Source organism: Panthera onca, chromosome A2, assembly GCF_046562875.1.
Source record: "Panthera onca isolate mPanOnc1 chromosome A2, mPanOnc1 haplotype 2, whole genome shotgun sequence".
In the NCBI taxonomy this organism is placed as follows: domain Eukaryota; kingdom Metazoa; phylum Chordata; class Mammalia; order Carnivora; family Felidae; genus Panthera; species Panthera onca.
The window spans coordinates 139,102,510-139,121,357 of NC_138340.1; the positions used below are offsets into that span (position 1 = coordinate 139,102,510).

At 35.6% G+C, this 18,848-nt stretch overlaps 1 long non-coding RNA gene across 2 annotated transcripts in view; it reads right to left on the reverse strand.

Annotated features, from left to right (window-relative positions):
- The window catches only part of LOC132679445 (uncharacterized), a 265,049-nt gene that overhangs the window by 240,575 nt on the left and 5,626 nt on the right, over positions 1-18,848 (reverse strand). The window contains exon 3 of one of the 2 annotated variants that reach the window (XR_009610159.3): positions 16,526-16,644. The exons of the other annotated variant lie outside the window; for it this stretch is intronic. This is a non-coding gene — a long non-coding RNA (uncharacterized LOC132679445). The remainder of the gene's footprint in view (positions 1-16,525; positions 16,645-18,848) is intronic. 2 annotated transcript variants of the gene reach the window in all.

The following is an 18,848-nucleotide window of genomic DNA, read 5'->3' on the forward strand; positions in this document are numbered from 1 at the left end:
GCTGATTCACATGATGATATTATTTTACTGTTTTCATTTACTCTGCCAATTCAGTTTCCGTTATCTGATGCCTCATCATATCTTTCCATACTCCTCCACAAAGAGGCAGTTTTCCTTTTGTATGGTTTTCATGGTGAAAGCTTGACAATTTTCCAGCATTTCATAACACCATTTTCTTTCTTTTTTTTTTTTAAGTTTATTTATTTTGAAAGAAAGAGTGCATGGGAGGGGCAGAGAGAGAGAGAGAGAGACAGAGAGAGAGAGAGACAGAGAGAGAGAGAATCTCAAGCAGGCTGCACACTGTCAGTGCAGAGTCCAGCTGGGGCTCAAACCCACGAACAGCAAGATCACAACCTGAGCCGAAATGAAGAGTCAGACGCTTAACCAACTGAGCCACCCAGGAGACCTATGGCATTTTCTGTTGCAGGTTTTGTTTCTGTGAATTTGTTTTCCTGTTCCCTTCCTTCCATATTTCCAATTAAACCCTCTGCTGACTGTTCTTTATTTCGTATTTTAAGGAGAGGAGTTTTTTCTAGGAAAGAGAGTTCCATTGATCAAGGTTTCACAGACATATAACATATACAGTAGCACAACATCCTTTGCACAGAAAGGCTCTGTGCTTGGTTTAATGTTTTGCTTGTCACCATCTTAAAATTTTTAATAATTGCAAACAAAAGGCTCCACGTTTTCATTTTGCATTGGGCTCTGAAAACTACCTTAACCAGTCCTGTACTGAGGGAAGGGAAAGGAAAGAGTTTCAGGCTAGTAAGAATTTTCCCTATGACCCTAATGGAGATGGGCAATATAGGATTTTTATAATACTTGCCTTCCCACTAGGGCTAAAGAGAGCCCTAATTCCTACAAATGTGGCTTCTTCATCAAGTGGTTCCTGATTTAGCCTTGACTCCTCGAACTCTTAGAAGAGAATCAAAGGAAAGTCATAAAACAATTTGGGTAGCACATTTCAATTGCTGCCAACAAGGAATTTAGGATAGACTATGTCTTCTGAAACTCCTGAAGTTGGTGGATATGAAGTCCTGCTTCCTATCCCTGTTCTGACTACTGCTTTGCCAGCCCTCTCTCCAGAACTTTGGGAACTTAATGTCTTTGTTGCTACCCAATTTAAGAGAAACAAACAGATTTGTATTTGTAGTTTTGGTTTTTATTCTCCTTATTGCTTTTGAATGGTTTATAGGGGAAAAACAGGTATATCTGAATTTACATGGCCATTTTTAAAAGTATATCAACTTTCTGTAACTTCATGGTTTATATATATTTTCTGAAGGTAACATGTAAACCAACTGTCTGTCTTTTAGCTCTGTGTGTGGGAGTTAAGGGGTGGTTAATCCACTTACATTTACTTTTACTGATATATTTAACCTTCTTACTTTTTATATTTACCAATATAAATACTGATACATTTAACCTTTATTTCTTTCCTGTCTTCTTGCCTTCCAGTGGCATTTTCTATATCGCGTTTTTTCCCTCCACTACTGATTTGAATGTTACTCTATTTTTATTATTAATGGGTATTCTACAAGTAACATGTATATTTAACTTAAGACAAAAATTAATCAGTACCAACCTTCTTTTTAACATACGCTTAACATACAGGGCTTTAACTCCTATAGCACAATTCCTATGTAATACAATTCTTTTGCCCAGAAATAAGTTTTATCTGGTTGTTTACTAACCCCACAAATTAGACATTATTATGGCTGATGATTTGTGGCTAACTCACATGTTTTAAAATGTCTTAGTTTTCATTCCTAATTGCATCTTAGACTTTGTTTAGTCTGAGATAGATTTTTTCCCTTCTTTCTGTATTATTTCCTCTTAAGAATGTGTACTTGTAATTAACTCTGTGTCTTGCTTGCTTGAAGAAATATTCCTCAATCTTGAGAAATAGTTTGCTATGTATATGATTCTATGTTGATAGTTTTTTCCTAAGCTTTATCAAGATATTACTTTATCATCTTCTGGTTTTTTGCTGATGTTTTTAAGAGACCTGCAGTGAATCAAACTACATTGCATTATAGGTAGGCTGTTTTTCCATGCATTTTGATATCTTCTCTTTACCTTTGGAGTTTTGCAGTTTAATAAATGTATCTTGAATTGGATTTATTTTTATTTATCCTTACGCGATTTGAGATGCATTCCGAGCCTGATAATTTATGTCTCCTCAATTTGGGAATAATCAGCCATTATCTCTTCAAATATTATTTCTTTCCACTCTTGCAATTCTACCCTTTGGGGACTCTGATTAGATGTATGTAACCCTTTCACATTCTATTATCTACATGTCCTAACTTGTCTTTTCCATTTCCTCCTCTTTGTTGAATCCTTAATAATTTCTGTAAATCCATCTCGTAGTTTCAATGGTTATATATTTTTTTTATTTTTTGAATTTCTGGTTTGTTCTCCAGGTTTGCTTTGCTATTTTAAATCTTATCACTTACTTATTTTTGTGGTTTCCTATTTTTATTCCCTTAAACATATATTCATAAATTGTTTTATATTTCTGATCATTACTATGTTTGGATCCTTGAGGGTCTAATTTTGTTATTTATTGTTTCTACTGACACTTGTTCATAGTAGCTTGTTTCCTCTTCTGTTTTGAAATGTTGATTTATTAGATCATTTTTTCTTCTGGCTTTCATCTAAGAAAATAGGGGTGCCTTGGTGGCTCAGTCGGTTGAACGTCCAACCTCGGCTCAGTCATAATCTCACATTTTGTGGGTTCGAGCCCCATGTCAGGCTCTGTGCTGACAGCTCAGAGCCTGGAGCCCACTTTGGATTCTGTGTCTCCTTCTCTCTCTGCCCTTCCCCCCACCTCAAAAACAAATAAATGTTAAAAATTAAAAAAAAAAATAGAAAATAGTGTTGGACAGTAGATGAAGACACATCATTTCAAACCTATCTTTCTCTTGACCTGTGTTTCAAATTTTTCCTTCTGTTTCTCTGTACTTTTTCCCCAGAAATGTCCTTAGGCCTATTTTCCAATTTACTAACACTTTTTTTCAGTTATTTGCTCTCTAAATCACTCATTGTTTATTTTTAATTAAATAATTATTTTTCATTTACAGAAACTCACCACTGTGCTTCACATATTCCTGTTCTATTTTCACACTGCCCAAGGCTTTCCTTTGTTTCTTTTTTTAAATTCCTTCTACTTCACTTTTAATAAAATACTAGTACATATTTGTTTTGTATATAAATCAATACACTAGAAAGTATTCCTGAAATGTTAAAATCGTTGTTGGTGTGGCAAATTCTACCCTGTAATTATTTAAGAAATCATGAGAAAGAAAAGTTTATAATAACTGAGGAATTGCATCTTCTATTACTATCTTGCTTCTATCCTTTAGTGTTTTGACAAGAGTTACAGCAATTACTTTACAAGAGTGCATATTTTCATCACCAGCCAGATAACGTCCACAACCTTTCACCTTGATTTCTGACTGCAGAACAGTGGGATATTTAATCTTTCACTAACCACACTGGACCCTGTGGAACAGTACTACCATCATGAATGGATACACCTCTGTCACTGTTCCAGTGTCTCTGGTGGCAGTTACTGTGTCAGTGGAGACTGCCTCAGATTCTAACTGCAGCCCCTCATTATCTTTGCGGACACGAGGAATGAAGTCTTTTACTTCAGGCATAGCACAATATGGGGATGCAAATACAGAAAATGTTTCTTTATCTAACTGATAGTTATTCCCCTTTTTTACCTGAACTTTTAAAAATTCTATCTCCCGGTCCAAAAAGCTTGGATCATTTTTGATAATGGAATCTGGACAGTTTTCACAACAGGCCTGTTTTACTTTTTAGATGCTCGAGGCTTTGCATTGTTTGTTCATTACCTGTTATATCTTCTTTACTACTGAGGCTTGTTAAATGGCCTCCCTTAAATTTGTATTGGTGCCCCTGGAAATTTAATATTGGCTTGAATTTCAACTATTCCCTTATGGATGTCAGCTATCTTAAAATCCACATCATTTCATTTTAAACTTCAATGTCCATTAATTCTGAACAAATGATAAACTATTTTACCCTCAGGATTGTTTTTGGTAATTAATCACATTGCCACGTACGCAAGAGCAGACAAAGCTGGAACTCTTACATTCATTCGACACCAATCAGTGCTGTAGAGATGGAGAGCCTGATAATGTAATCATTGATCACATGCAGCTATTTGAATTCAAATTTAAACTTAAATGAAATTAAAAATTCAGTTTCTCAGATATTCTAGCCACATTCTGAAAGCTCAGGAACCACACATGGCTGATGGCTACCATGATGGACAATGCAGGTATGGAATATTTTAAGCATCACCAAGAGTTCTACTAGAGAACACTACTGTAGAAGATGAACCATTTTATTCAAGGACTTCAACTGAGACTCTCACAGTGAAAACAAAATCTTTGTAAATAACAGTGTATAGAGCTTTAATCTGTGAGAGCACCAAGTTCCTTTCTACTTATGTGAATGACTTCATCAATTTTATTAGTGGTGTAGGTAGGAACCTCATAGTGCAACATAAAACTTGTACCTCTTATCCCATTTACAGCTACTATAATAAAGTCAGACTTCACGGTGAATTTTCATGTGACCGCACAGAGTGCCAGCAACTGTCCTTTTTTAAAGTAGTGCTGATCCATGAAGAGTTTTAACACATCAACCTTACAATTTATATTTTTAAGTGCAGTCATATCTCAACCATCATACCTTCTGTAGCCATTCAAAATAATACTTCTAAAAACCTCCTGTAAAATGATATTAAAGGATTCCATTTCTATGGAATGACCTCTAGAAACTCTCATTTTGTTATCCTCCATCTTGTGGATAGCTTTATCTCCGGAAATTTTAAATGTTCAGAATTAAAATGAAATAATCTTTCTTTCCAAAGTGCATGTATGACTGAATTTCACAGTCTCTCAGAAAGCAGTAAATAATGTCTTACTTACCTGTTTTGTAACACCAATTTCTTTCACTCATTGCTGTATGGCCTACACTATTCAGTGGGTGGAGTTCACTGCCACTTTGATGCTGTGGCAGGAATCGTGAGGCACTACATTTTTTGCAGACACTTCCAGCATAACAATCCAGCTTTTTGGTAGAACCTGAATTATGCAAATGTCCATATACCATGGTTTTCATAAATCCTGTACCAGTTTTTATATTAATTTCCTTCTGATTTTGAATCTTCTACTGGGGTCACTCCTGCTTGTCAACTTAAATTGTTAAGTACAAAACATCACTATCTCCACTTTTGGTTTTAATCATAAATTATGTTCAAGTTTGTGCCATATGGGAATTGAGCTGGGACTGTAATCATCAATCAGGAATATGTACTATTCTGAAAAGGAGCAAAATAATGGAAAGTGATAGGAATGAAGAAAGGGAGGGAGGTAGGGAAGAAGGAAGGAAAAAAGGACTCAATGATTTTTCATTGGACAAATATGGCGTTACATTAAGATCTACCCTTGTTATGAGGACCATATAATTGAACTAGTTCCCTTTTCTCTGGAAAGAAAAGATCTACTCAATAACAGTCACTGATTTATCCTAAGTAATAGGTGCTAGATTTCTCCTGGATACAAGAAAGAGATAGTAGGAGGCTGGTTTTCAGAGATTGTGAGCTTTGGAGAATAAGTCAGTCTTCAGTCTCCAACTCACCTTCTTCCCTGGCCCGATCTCTTTTCCCCACCTAAGAATTAAAACTCTAGCTCCACCTTCCAAATCCCATAAGTCATGTCGTTATCAACACGTGTTTATTGCTTTGCTTTGATCTCCCCAGCCCCTTTTTATTTTGGCACCTGAAATTTACCTGTCTCCGTTGAGTTCAACTGTATATTGGGGTTTTTTTTAGTTTTTAGGTTTTTTTAATATGAATTATTTAAATTTTTTTTGTTTCTTCTCTCCCTTTATTTTTTTATTTTATTTATTCTAAAGTTAGTTAACATACAGTAAAATCTTGGCTTCAGGAGTAGAATCCAGGGATTCATCACTTACATATGACACCCGGTGCTCATCTCAACAAGTCCCCTCCTTAATGCCCATCGCCCATTTCCTCCAGCCCCATCAACCCTCAGTTTGTTCTCTATATTTACAAATCTCTTATGGTTTGCCTCCCTCTCTGTTTTTATCGTATTTTTCCTACCCTTAGCCCTATGTCAATCTGTTGTGTTTCTCAAATTCCACGTGAGTAAAATCATGTGATACCTGTCTTTCTCTGATTGACTTATTTTGCTTGGCATAATACCCTTCAGCTCTATCCACATTGTTGCAAATGGCAAGATTTCATTCTTTTCCATTGTTGAGTAGTATTCCATTGTATATACCACATCTTCTTATCCTTGATGAACATGAATGCAAAAATTCTCAACAAGATACTAGCAAATCAAATTCAACAGTGCATTAAAAGAATTATTCACCATGATCAAGTGGGATTCATTCCTGGGTACAGGGCTGGTTCAAGATTCACAAATCAATCAACATGATTTATCACATTAATAGAAGAAAGGACAAGAACCATATGATCTGTCAATAGATGCAGAAAAAGCATTTGACAAAATGCAACATGCATTCTTAATAAAAACCCTCAAGAAAGTTGAGATTGAAGGAACATACCTTAACATCATAAAAATCATATATGAAAGGCCCACAGCTAATATCATCCTCAATGGGGAAAAACTGATCTTTCCCCCTAAGATCAAGAACACAAGCAGGGATGTCCACTCTCACCACGGTCGTTTCACATAGTGTTGGAAGTCCTAACCTCAGCAATCAGACAACAAAATGAAATAAAAGGCATCCAAATTGTCAAAGAAGAAGTCAGACTTTCACTCTTTGTAGATGACATGATACTCTACATGGAAAACCCGAAAGACTCCACCAAAAAACTGCTAGAACTGATACATGAATTCAGCAAAGTCACAGGATGTAAAAGCAATGTACGGAAAGTGGTCTTATTTCCATACACCTATAATGAAGTAACAGAAAGAGGTATCAGGGAATTGATCCTATTTACGATTTCATCAAAAACCATAAAATACCTAGGAATAAACCTAACCAAAGACATAAAAAATTTCTATGCTGAAAACTATAGAAAGCTTATGAAAGAAATTGAAGAAGTCACATAGAAATGGAAAAACATTCCATGTTCATGGATTGCAAGGACAAATATTGTTAAAATATCAATACTACCCAAAGCAATCTACACATTCAATGCGATCCCAATCAAAATAGGACCGGCATTCTCCACAGAGCTAGAACAAACAATCCTAAAATTTGTATGGAACCACAAAAAAAAAAATACCCAATAGTCAAAGTAATGTTGAAAAAGAAAACCAAAGCTGGAGGCATCACAATCCTAGACTTTAGCTTGTATTACAAAGCTGCAATCATCAAGACAATGTGGTATTGGTATAAAAAGAGACACAGAGATCAATGGAATAGAATAGAGAACTGAGAAATGGACCCAAAAATACATGGCCAACTAATCTTCCATAAAGCAGGAAAGAGTATCCAAGGGAAAAAAGACAGTCTCTTTAGCAAATGGTGCTGGGAGAACTGGACAGCAACATGCAGAAGAATGAAACTGGACCACTTTCTTACACCATCTACAAAAATAAATCCAAAATGGATGAAAGACCTAAATGTGAAACAGGAAACCATCAAAATCCTATAGGAGAAAACAGGCAAAAACGTTTTTGACCTCAGCCACAGCAACTTCTTACTTGACATGTCTCCAAAGGCAAGAGAAATAAAAGCAAAAATGAACCGGGACCTCATCAAGATAAAAAGCTTCTTCACAACAAAGGAAACAATCAACAAAACTAAAAGGCAACCAACAGAACTGGAGAAGATATTTGCAAATGACATATCAGATAAAGAGTTAGTATCAAAAATGTATAAGCAACTTCCCAAACTCAACACCTGAAAAACAATCCAATGAGAAAAAGAGAAGAAATGAGAAGATGGCTAATAGAGACACGAAAAGATGCTCAACATCACTCAACATCAGGGAAGTACAAATTAAAACCACACTGAGATACCACCTCACACCAGTCAGGGTGGCTAAAATTAACAACTCAGGAAACAACAGATGTTGGCAAGATGTGGAGAAATGGGAACCCTCTTGCACTGTTGGTAAGAATGCAAACTGGTGCAGCCACTCTGGAAAACAGTGCAGAAGTTCCTCAAAAAATTAAAAAAAGAATTACCTACAATTCAGCCATTACACTGCTTGGAATTTATTCAAAGGATACAGGACTGCTAACTCAAAGGGGCACAAGCACCCCAATGTTTACAGCAGCAATATCAACAATAGCCAAATTACGCAAAGAGCCCAAATGTCCATCAACTGATGAACGGATTTTTTTAGTTTTAAAATTGTACTAATAATGTTTCCAAAATTATTCATTACTTACTATATAACTGATTTTGTGTGTGACAAATCTTTTAGCATTGATTATGGATTTATTGACAGAGAACAAAGTTTTCAGGATTCAAAATGTAGACAGTAAAGGGAAAAGGTAAAATCAGTTAAAAATAAAATCAAGCATTACAAACTGTCATCATTTATAATTCAGTTAAATACTCTCTTTGGGGGCTCCTGGGTGGCTTAGTCAGTGAAGCCTCTGAGTCTTGATTTTGGCTGAGGTCATGATCTCATGGTTGTGGGATCAAGCCCTGCATTAGCCTCTGCGCTGACAGAGCAGGGCCTGTTAAGATTTTCTCTCCCTCTCTCTCTGCCCCTCCCCTACTAACGCACACCTGTGCTTGCATGCTCTCTTCTCTCTCTCAAAATAGGTAAATAAACATTACAAAATACTCTCTTTTGTTTATAATAGAGTTCTTTTAAAATTTTAATGAATAAAACTGGTACTATATCAATCATTTTAGGATTATTACCCCTGAGCATGAGATTTGATCTGGATTTCAATTATTTTCAAAGAACCCTCACCAATTAGGCTGCCATTGTCTTATTTTAAGTACTTCTCCAGGTTTTTTACTTTTTTTCATTATTTATCATGTTTCTTCATCATGATGCCTTTTTCAACTATGAATCTTATCAGCCTTTAGTGACTATGATTCACTTTTAAGTGGACCTAATAGTTCTTAATATTGCATCTCTGTTAACTCTGTATTGTAATATTGACCAACCCTCTTATATAAGAAATCCTGAAAGTGAGGGGATGGTGGGAGAAATGTGGGAGCAAGAGGTAACCAAACCTGTCCTCTCAGCACATACATACACCTGCACGGGCACCCATGTGTAGCCAGTCCTAAATAGAAGAACATAAAAGAGAGCTGCTCCCCTCAAATCGTTTTCTTGTCTGATTCACTCAAAGATAAGAAAGAACAATAAAAGCAATAAAAAAATTAAAACAAATTTAACACCACAGATAACTATAAATCATCAAATATTTATCTTTCATGTGTCTCCGGGGCTTATGGGGAGACCATCAATAGTTAGTCATGCAATCAGAAAATAAATGGGACCCATGAAATTTCTTGAAACTGACTCCAATGTTATGAAATCATGTGTGGTGTGGACAGTTGTAGCAATTATCCACATGGGTCTTCCACTGAAGAAGGTGAGGAACCCTCATGCTGAGATGAAGGGCAAAGTTTTTAATAATTTGGAAAATATTTCCTGAGAGGCCACGCATTTGAATCCACGGTCTTTCTGGAAACGAAGCCTTTATATTTAATAATTTCTCGTATATGATCCAACTTATTTCCTTATTTTCCCACTTATTTCTCTCTCATTTCATTGTTAGGTTGAGGGGGGCTGTTAGAATTATTTTTTAGGGGTGCCTGGGTGGCTCAGTCACTTAAGCATCTTACTTCGGCTCAGGTCATGATCTCCCGGTCTGCAAGTTCGAGCCCCGCGTCAGGCTCTGTACTGGCAGCTCGGAGCCTGGAGACTGCTTCAGATTCTGTCTCCCTCTCTCTCTGCCTCTCCCTCACTCGTGCTCTGTCTCTATCTCTCAAAAATAAATACAAACATTACCAAAAAAGTTTAAAAATATTTTTAATCATACTTGGGTTCTATTTTCTCAAACTGCATCATTTTGCTTGACTTCTCCCACAGCCTTTACCACTTTACCCCACTCATAAAACCTGGCCTTGTAAGTTGCACTTGCTAAGGGCTTGTAAGGATTGCCGTAAGGATTGCCATTCTTTCTTAGTTGGGCCCTCTCCTCAGCAGGGGACACAAGAGGCTAGGGAGATAGGTTTGTAAATAGTTACAGTGATAGAGGAGAAGGAAGGGAGTTAGTGTGGTGGGACGCCATGAAAGCACAGCAGAAGAACCTATGTAGTTGCAACTCTTTGGGTTCAATCATAGATTTTCTCATCTCTAATTCAAAATAGGAGCTTTAAACCTACGCCATTTTAATCTTTACCTAAAACTCAAAGGTTTTCTGATTCCTCTCCACCAGATACTTGCTTCATTGAATACTCATTCTCTGTTGAAATGTTAAACTTCTTTTTCTCCAGTGACTAAAAGAGGAGGGATGGAAGACAGAATGAGTGCAACCAGAATTACTTTTGGAAATATAGTGGAGAGAAGTTGAGTCACCTCCAGATGGTGGCTTCTATTTCCTCCTTAGAAGTTTTTTGCTGAGAGTTGAGAGTGTAAGGGTACAGACAGGTCAGATATTTAAGGAGAGGAGAAAAGGAATAGAATAGTGTGTAGTTGAAGAACAAGCTGACTTGGAAAATGAGATCAGGTTTCTGGCATACTTGGAATACATTTTCAGCTTAATAATTATAAATTTATAATGAAATCCATATACTTTATTTTGGATTTTTCTTCCAGTACTCTAGCTGTCATCCAAAGGCATAAATAAATAGATAATTGGGTTCATTCTAGTCTGGCATTCTGTCAAACAAGGGGAAGTGAATTTGGGATATTGGCAACAGGAAAATTAAAATGACGAACTGTAGAAATGATGAGGCTAGAAAGGGAAGTAGAGACAGGAGCAATCTGACAGATGGGAAGAAAATATGAGGATAAATGGCCCAGAAATCACAATAGTGTTTAAGTACAATCCCAGTACAATTAGTTAAATAAGGAAGTTGGAAATATCAGTTGGGATTAAAGAGTGGACTATTTAAATCAGCACTTTTGAAGGCAAAGACGCTTTAGGTGAAGAAAAGTTCCATTGCTGTGCATGAAGTGAACATGTAGTAAGATGGAATAGAAGTGAAAATAATCAGAGAAGAAGCATTATCAGTTGGGGTAGGAATACTCCCTACACTCATGGAGTCGGACAAGAACCAGAGATATGTTAAGGAAATACAAAATACTATGGGAGGCTATGAGATAATCTGTGGGCTTCCTTAACATAGCTTTAATCACTATAAATATCTGGTGCTTCTTTGTCTCCATGAGCACAGAAACTATGTCTACCTTGGTTATCTCCAAGATCTAACACAGTTCCTGGAACACAGAGGCTTAATAAGTATTTACAGATGAGTGAATGCGTAAATAAATGATGGAAAAAAGGATGCTGTGAAAGGTGACTGTAGCCACTTTCCAAGATAACTACCAATGAGCTTTGGCTCCTAGTGTTCATATCTTTATGTACTTATGTCCCATATTTTATCAAGGCTGATTCGTGTGACCAGTAGACTATGGTAGAAGAGAAAGTGTGTCCATTCTGAGAGTAGTGTATAAAGCCTATAGCCTCCATCTTGGATTACTTCTGCTGACAGAAGACACATCATGAGCAGCACATGGTGAGAAACTGAAGTTTCCTGCCACATCCATATGAATGAACTTGGAAGCTAATCCAAATGCCACTCAAGTCTTCAAAGACTGGAGTCTCAGCCAACAGTTTGATTACAATCTTGTAAGAGATCCTGAGCCAGAATCACCCAGCAAAGCCATTCCTAAATTCTTAATCCTCAGAAACTGTGTGAGATAGTTATGTTAGTTTCTTAAAACTGTTAATTTTTGAAGTATTTTGTTATGCAGCAATACATAGCTAATACAGATGGTAAACTATTTTCACAGAACATTTCACGATTTGTTCTCCACTCTTACTCCATCCAGATGAAGGGTTCCCCAAACTTCCACCATCCTCGGGCCCCTACTTTTGATTGGTATCATTTTAGGAAGAAGAGTCTTTTCACCCTGTAGGTGCATGGAATAATCAGGAAAAAACAATTGTTCCCTAGTCTCAGTACATAATTTACATTTCCTCCTATTTGTGCACAGAATCATAAACAATGTCTCCTCTTTTTATTATGTATTATAATAGTTTCAAGAGTCTGGTACTTCTACCTTAGCAATAAAATGTCACATGAGTACAAATTTTATGTTTAAAGACATAAAATACCACTATGTTATGGCACAATGACTTATTTTCTCATTTTGTGAGATTATATAGGCTGCTACAAAAGGTGTAAAGACTTCTGAAATTTCAATGATTTCCCAACCCGCGCTGATTTATTGCCATATTTGGCATCTTCTTCAGTTCTTCTCAGAAGCAAAAGCAAGTCAGTATAAGCCATAATTGACACAAGCCACAAAATGCACTTTCAGCATAGGATGACTCCACTAAAACTTAGTTTAGTTCATTCCATTTTTAATTCTAAGCAATTTAAGCTTCAATAATAATAAACCCAAAAATAAATTGAAAATTTTAGGGATAATTAATCAGGTGCAATATAATTCCTGCTCAAGTATTGCTTTTAATTCATCATATTGCTGAAAAAATGAAGCCTTACACGATAAAACATATTATATTAAGGATAGTTTAAAAGGTCATTATATTTGTCAGAAAAAGCAGCTAAATGAATTAAAAGGAATGCTGCCTATTTTGCAGATGGCATGTTTATGTTCAATGGATATTTTAGACAATTCCAGAATAAACATTTTAATGAATATCAAATTGACACAGTTAATTGATAATTTCCCAAATAAACTCTGTAAAACAAAATAACAGCTATTTTATAAAAATATAATTTTACCATATGAGGTATCTCATCTGTATAAGATATAGCGACATATAATAACCAAAATTTTAGATAATATCGTTTCCTCTACATGTGTGATGAAAGTACCAAATGTTTCTTTGTATCTTACTTAAGGATAATATATATTAAAAACGTGGACCTATCTTTATGAGACTGAGTGGATATTGAAGGATTATTACGAATTTTCTGCCCAATTTTTCATATCTATCAAAAAATGTTTATACTTATGTAGTGTTATCCTATGTCACAGTAATAAATTATGATTGAGTTTTACATTTGTTATAGTAGATGGCATTCAATTCTTTGGTTAGATTTGACTTCTAAGACAGATTACTTTGAAGGACAATTAGCATTGTGAAATTTGCTCTAAAATAACTTCAACATACATTGAAACTTGTTCTTGTTCACTTCCAACACAGGCATGCATCATTATATTTTGCAACTCACTTATCCTGAAGGACAGCTTGAAAACTCAACACATCAGACAGAATGGAGGGCCCGTAATTCCTAATAAGATATCTATTTCCATAATAAAAAAGAGCTTGGGTATATCCAATAACCACTTTTTAAAAATGTGTTAAACATAAGCACAAGAACAGTAGCTGAAGAGGCGTCTCATTTGCTCATGTACTTACACGTTGGCAGTAGAGACTTCAGCGCTTCCACACCATATTTACAGACAGCAAAACTGCGACACACGCATGCATACACAATATATATTTCCCCTAATGTCCATATGGCTAGTAGTACTCATTAAAATAGAGCTTGCTAGCTCCTTGAGGGCAAGGACAGACCTCTCTTCTGGTTCTTCGTACCTACCTTCTCTCCCCATCCCTAGGGTACGTAGCACAAGGTACAAAACAGGTAATTAATACCCATTTTTAGTTGAGTTGACAATGCTCACGCAAACATTTTTTTTGATGTCATAGCTTTTTATCTGCTGCTAGATCTTATTTTGTGTTAACTATGTTAGAGATATACTGCAACTGAATTTATTTATGTTCTCAGTGCTAAATATTACTTTAGACATTTTTGTTCTGCCAAAAAACCTAGTGAAGACAGACATAGAATAACTAAACCATTAAGTTAAGAACACTAGTGTTAACAAAGCAAGAAAAAAACATTGTTAATGGATTTTAGTCCCATTGTATATACCACTTAGGTAGACACCGTTGTGTATTTGGCTGTTCACAAAAAAAGAGCTTTCAATCTCCGGACACACTTGACTGAGACACTAGATCCAAGGCTTACACATGAGAAGGGACCAGCCAGTTCACCTCATCAAGTGGTCCACAATTAAGCTGTGTTCTTCTAGCAGGGCTCTGAAAAGCAGCACAGTCCCTGCTTCCTCCCTTTCTTGGTGCTCCCAATCATAAATGCATCCCTATTCATTCAAATTATTTTCATGAACATTACTAAGGAAATTGGCAAAGTTTAATGATTTAAAATGGGAAATTTCAAATTTTTCATAATTGTATAAAAATTATAAATTATTTAAGTAGATATACAGTAACTGTGTCTAACTCTATAAATGTCTGTAGATCCCAATTTTCCTTCTCAGGGTCTGCATAGAAGCCAAGTTGAAGTTTTCTTCTCCATTCCTACTCTGTCCAGAGGGAGGATTCCCTAAACTTCCACCATCTTTCCTGTCCCTAATTTTGAGTGGCATAAAGAGTCTGCTCAGCCTGTAAGTATGTGGAAGAAGTCAGGACAAAACAACTGTTGCCTGGTCTTAGAGGGTAACTTACATTTCTCCTAGTTTTTACATCCATACATACCTCTGTCCTCTGCCCAGAAGAGGCCCCTACACAGGCATCTCTTCAGAACAAAATCCTATAGAAGTGAGTATGCCCTTCAGCTCCTAATCTCATATCTATGAATTTATCCTCAGGTATGAAAATTTTAAAGGAGATAACTTTAAACATTCAGAATTATATTCCAACAGTGTTCATAATAGTAACAATTGAAAAGAGTCAATAACTTGCAATGGGGAAATTTTTAATAAAATTGTGATTTAGTCATTTAGTGAAATATCAAGGAAACATTATGGTTATGAACATTAGATTGTAAAGTATAAAAATCTGCTGCCTGTGATCACTAAGGTATCTGTACAATGAGGAACTTCCAAAACAGCTGCCAGATCCAGAATTATGTCACCTTGGTCTGATTTGCAATGAAAAGTGGGGGGACCACATGCCTACCCACATTCACTTCCAAAGAGGCCTCCCTCAGGTCATCTGATGAGTGTAACTGTAGCTTCAAGTAAGTCTGAGAAATGTAGATTTTTTTTTAGCTTTCCAGCTTCTGCATGCTACAAGGGGTTGGAATATATGTTGAGGGAGGTAATCCACAGGATTTGTTGCTGCTGTTAGGAAATGAACAGTTGCTTTTATCCAGCATAGTTATATAGGTGGGGAGGAGCCAATGAGGCACAGGTACAGGATCAATGGGCATTTTTCAGGAAGCATAATTTCTAAAACTAGCATATTCAGAAAAAAAAATTATTATTTTAAAAGAAAATGTTTAATAATAGAACGTTTGTCAATGACTAAGGTATTCTAAATTCTTGTCAAATGGATGAAATCATAAATGATAGAATTGTCAGCCTAGTGTTGTAGAAAGAGGACTAAGCTGAGGATCAACAGATTCGTGTTTCAGTTCTGGTTTTATTATCCACTAAATAGATTACTTAGTAACTTAGTCATTCAAGTAAATAACTAGTTACTCATACGAGATCTCTGAATAATGCCAGTTTATTGAAATATAGAAGAGATTTCTAAGTTTCTTACCAATTCCTCAAAAGTGTTAAATTTCACCATTACTATATCACGATCATCTAATCTATTGACTTCTTATGTAAATTTTAGCTTATTTAGTATTATTTTTGTGAAAAGGAGAAACCACTTGTGCCATATATACCATATGTGCATTGTCACTCTTTTTCTACAATAATGATAATCCTTGGAAAACTAGGTTGTATGAACTTTAGAATATTCCATGTAATTGTCTTCCCCCACCCTCCAAATGTTTATGCTATGCTGGAATCGCTATGGTATCTTATAATTGCTCATTACTGGGAAATTTATTTTTATTCCTTGGATAAAGAAAGGAACTACTATTTATTGAGCATATGCTTTATCAGACACTGTGTTAGACACAGTGAATGCGATCTAAACTACCTTTGGCTATAGAAAGCATTAAACAATCATACCTGAATTGATCGCTACCTGAAATGCGATCTAAACTACCTTTGACTATAGAAAGCATTAAACAATCATACCAGTTGGATTTCCGTGGAATTTTTAAATTTACAAAGGACATTCACACATTTTATCTCACTGAATCCTCATGAGAACCTTGTAAGATATAAAATTTTTACCAAGGAAGCAAGTGAACTTCAGGTCAGTAATCTGTTCACGGTCACACAGCAAGCAAATGGCTGAGTCCTGACAGGTCTCTGTGTCTCAGAACCCACATCAGCCTTTTCACTATAATATCTTGTCTACTGCACATGAAGACAAACCTTCATTAACTGACACGACTCTGCTAGAGTTCATTTTTCCCTTTTGCTTTGGGCAGGACGGCTCAATTCCAGGCAAAGCCAGCACTTGCTCCCGTTATGTTTCTTTCCTGATTGGCGGCCTACAAAACGTAGTCATTCCCTTTAACAAAGATTGAAGCTTCACCTTGCTAAGGAAACACCCTAATATGATCAATTTATGGCAACATAGGATTATTTTATTTTATTTTATTTTATTTTATTTTATTTTACTTTATTTTACTTTGATTGAATCAACTACCAGAAATCATAGTTCTAACATATTTAAATCTTTGTAAAAAATGGTATCGTAAAATACTGTCAAGAGGCATGTGCAAGATATATAGGATGAGGAAAACTTTCTTCTACCAACATCACATTTGCAGTAGGCTTGTAAGATCAAAAATGAGGCTGAAAATTAACTCTAGGTCCTAGGCACAGAAGCAATGGAGCTGTCTTTTGGAATATTGTCACTAGCAGTGCCATACTGTCAGGGGAAAAAAAATTAAATAAGAAACCCTTGCATGTGAAAATTAATCCATCAATAGTCTAGTTTCCATCATAGAGAAAAATAAACTCACATTTGAATTTGCTTCATAAAAATAGAATAATATAAAAGAACAATGACAATGAATAAAAACTATTATTGCTAGAAACAGATCCAGGTCCAGGGTGAGTTCCTTAAATGGAATTAGAGGACATTAAAACGGGAAGTGATGTTACAGAGCTATAAACCATTAATTATGATACTACTTAACCTTATGTCCTAAGAATTTATGATGTATGTACATATATGTTCAAGAGATTAAAACTAGTATTAAAGTTATTTTGAGCCGTTAAATATTTTTAAAAAGTAAGAAGGGAAAAATGACATACTTCAAATACAATAAGTGCAGTCTATTTGATTTGATTGAAGATATTATACAAGGATTTTTCCTACAAGTCCTAATTCAAAACTTCCACTCTTCAACACACAGAACCATATGTTATGAAATATTCCTAATCAGGTCTTCATTTAGGATGACATACTCATTCTTGGCACCAAATAAATAGCATTTGAAGACCTGCATAAGTTTGTGGGAGTACAAACACAAAGAATCTGTTCCTACTCTTATGTTTAAGACCAAGGACACAAGATAATCAAAAGGTACAGGTGAAAGAAATCCAAACAAAATAACTATCATCAACCGTCTGATTACTCGGAACAACTCTGTAATTTAACTTGGGGAAAAAAGACTTCTTAGGAAATATAATAACCAGGTCAGCATATAATAGGATTTTGAGTGGAATTTTCCCTGTAATCTCAGAATTTTAGCTAAGGTACAAAGCCAAAACTTAAATGCAAAATTCTACAACAAAACAAAAATTTGGGTGAGACCCTTAACACAACATTTTCTAACAGGCTATAGAAATAGGTCTGCAACCACCACCTAGGGAATGGCAGAAAGCATTAAGTTCTCTAAGAAGTATAGTGTTGTGTTGAGAGGGTTTTCTTTCTTTGTGCTATCCTTCCCCACTCCTGCCAAAGCCAAGTGATTAGAATGGGAGGATGATTCTAAGTGAATTGTTCATAAACATGTGTGGTGTCATCCCAATTAAAGGTATTTAATACAATGAACTGAACATATACTTTTATCCCTACTCATTATAAAAACCCTACTTAAACAACAGTTTGCAGAATTTTTAAAGGAATGATATCACAAGAACAAAGAAAACAGGAGAAAAAATACTTGCAAAAGCAGATAAACTGAGAAAAATCAGAATCTGAAAATCAGAATGAAAGTTTATGGATCTACCAGCCCTGAGAGAGCTGGATCCTAAACTGGCAGTGGTGAAGGCCAATAAATAACCCAATTTGCATTGCTCATCCCTGAAAACACTCCAGTAGTTGGAAGCACCAGATGCTTTGGAAGTAGGGGGAAAAGATGGTTTTAAAAACAGCAGATTGGCTGAAAGTCTGTTTAAGGAGAAGTTAGAATCTTAGATCCTCTCACTTATTTCATATATTCACATTACCATATATATATATATGTATATCAAGATATATTACTATATCTTATAGTATATAAAATCTGTATAGTATATATCTATATAGTATATCTATATAGTATATCTATATGGTATATATATCAGAAGATATATTACTATAGCTTCTCCAACCTGGTAGACAATGGAGGTTTTAGTTTCTGGAGAGGATAAAACACAAGGTAGAATGCAGCATACACAAAACAATTATAGGATACTACTTTTAAAATGCACTTAGAGACCAAAAAGAGCCCTTGAGAATTAAAAATATGTCAAGGGAAAC